Below are 2,067 nucleotides of genomic sequence, written 5' to 3' on the forward strand. Positions count from 1 at the left end.
GAGGGGCAGTGAAGGTTCCTCCTCGGCCACTACCACGCCCTCTGCCACCACGGAAGCCAAGGCCTCCTCTGCCTCGGTAGCCTCCACGGCCACGGTTTGGACGAAGTGGGATGCCAAAAGTTTCAGCATTTAACCTTCTTTCTTCAGCCCAAGTTGGTCTCCTTTCTCTATTATCATCACAAGAGATGTTGTCAAAGAAGGACTTGGTCTTGTCATAGTAGCAGTTGGGCCCAAGCGGGTCTTCCTCATCAGCATTCCCTTCACTGTTCTGAGTGTCAACTCCTGAGTCTCCTTTGTCTTCACCGTTTACAGGTTTCTCTTGTTTCTCAAGTTTATGTTCTTTTAAGTTTATTATGAAACTCTCTGTCAATTTCCTCCTTGTTAAATTGTGCATTTGCACTTTCAAAGTCAAAATCCTTCTCAAATTTAATTGGACAATCTCGACGGATACCAAATCTTCCCCTGCCACCTCGATGACCCCCACGTCCTCTTCTTGTCGTTTCTGAGTTGCTCATTTTCTGGCCTTGGGACTTTGTGTACTTCAGCTCGCCTGTGCTCTTAGTTGTCTATTGCTTTCTGGCTGGTAGGTGGCAAAGGCCTAGCTGGTACAGGGCTCCTTCTCCCAACGGGTGCTGGAGCAGGTAAGTGGGCCGAGGAGGTCTGTACTGCTTGTTCCATGGTTGGACTTTTTCTCAAAGGGTCTAACTGAGGGCTTGATCGACCTTGGGCTAGCTGTGGTTTTACAGATCTTGTGTCTTGTGTGAAGGCCGAACCAATTGCATTGCTCTGGGATAAGGTACTAATTGACGCTTCTGTTCCAAAGGATGTCAAGGAGTTTCCAGCAACACCAACAGCACCAAACTGTTGCCCAACTAATGTACTTGGACTGAACTGACTGTATGCTAGCATCCTGCCAAAAGGTCCATAGGAACCCACCGACTGGAATGAAGATGATTACGAACCTAGTGAAGACTGAACAATAGCAGGGTCCTGAGGCAAAGAACATTGTGGTTTGGGTGGCTCACAAACAGTGAGGTCTTTAATATCACTCCCGCGGAATATAATATATTCAAAGACTTCATCTCGAGGCGGTATTGGACGATCTGTCGGTCTGTCTTCTGTACCGAAGGATCGAACTTTGGTGAGGGCTACCGTGGAGTTCTCGGTGTCGATGGTGTAGAGGATGCCCTCGTAGAGGATCTCCCCCTTGGAGATGAGGCTGATCTTGCTGCCGATGTAAGGGGTGCCCCCGCTCATGGCGCCGCCTATGTTCAACATCTTTAATCATCAGGGAAATGCAAATCGAAACAACCTGAGTTTCTTTCCATCTCATACCAGTCAGAATGGCTAAGATCAAAAATTCAGGTGACAGCAGATGCTGGTGAGGATGTGGAGAAAAGGGAACACTCCATTGCTGGTGGGATTGCGAGCTTGTACAACCACTCTGGAAGTCTGTCTGGCAGTTCCTCAGAGAATTGGACATAGTACTACAGTGTCCTTTGCTTTACAGAAGCTTTTCTGTTTTATGAGATCCCACTTGCATATAGTTGATCTTAGATCCTGGGCCATTGTTGTTCAGTTCAAGAAATTGTCCCCTGTGCTGATGTGTTCAAGATTCTTTCCCAATTCTCTTTTAGTAGATTCAATTTATCTGGTTTTTTGTTTGTTTGTTTTGTTTTGTTTTGTTTTGTTTTTGTGGAGTTCTTTGATCCACTTGGACGTAAGTTTGGTACAAGTAGATAAGAATGGTTCAATTTGTATTTTTCTACAGGCCAAAGGCCACTTAAACAAGCACCATTTGTTGAATATGGTGTCTTTTTTCCACTGGATGATTTTATCTTCTTTGTCAAAGATTAAGTGACCATAGGTGTTGGTTCATTTCTACATCTTCAGGTCTATTCCATTGACCTACCTGTCTGTCTCTTTACCAGAACCATGCGAGTGTGTGTGTGTGTGTGTGTGTGTGTGTGTGTGTGTGTGTGTGTGTGTGTGTGTGTGACTATTTTTCTGTAGTAGAGCTTGTGATCAGGGATGTTAATTCCTCTAGAAGTTCTCTTATTGTTGATA

At 45.2% G+C, this 2,067-nt stretch overlaps 1 pseudogene; it reads right to left on the minus strand.

The window, feature by feature from the left end:
* Nucleotides 1–7: 7 nt before the first annotated feature.
* On the minus strand, nucleotides 8–1,257 carry LOC110315251 (annotated as a pseudogene).
* Between the last annotated feature and the right edge of the window lie 810 nt (nucleotides 1,258–2,067).

Source organism: Mus pahari, unplaced genomic scaffold, assembly GCF_900095145.1.
Source record: "Mus pahari unplaced genomic scaffold, PAHARI_EIJ_v1.1 scaffold_13612_1, whole genome shotgun sequence".
Lineage (NCBI taxonomy): Eukaryota > Metazoa > Chordata > Mammalia > Rodentia > Muridae > Mus > Mus pahari.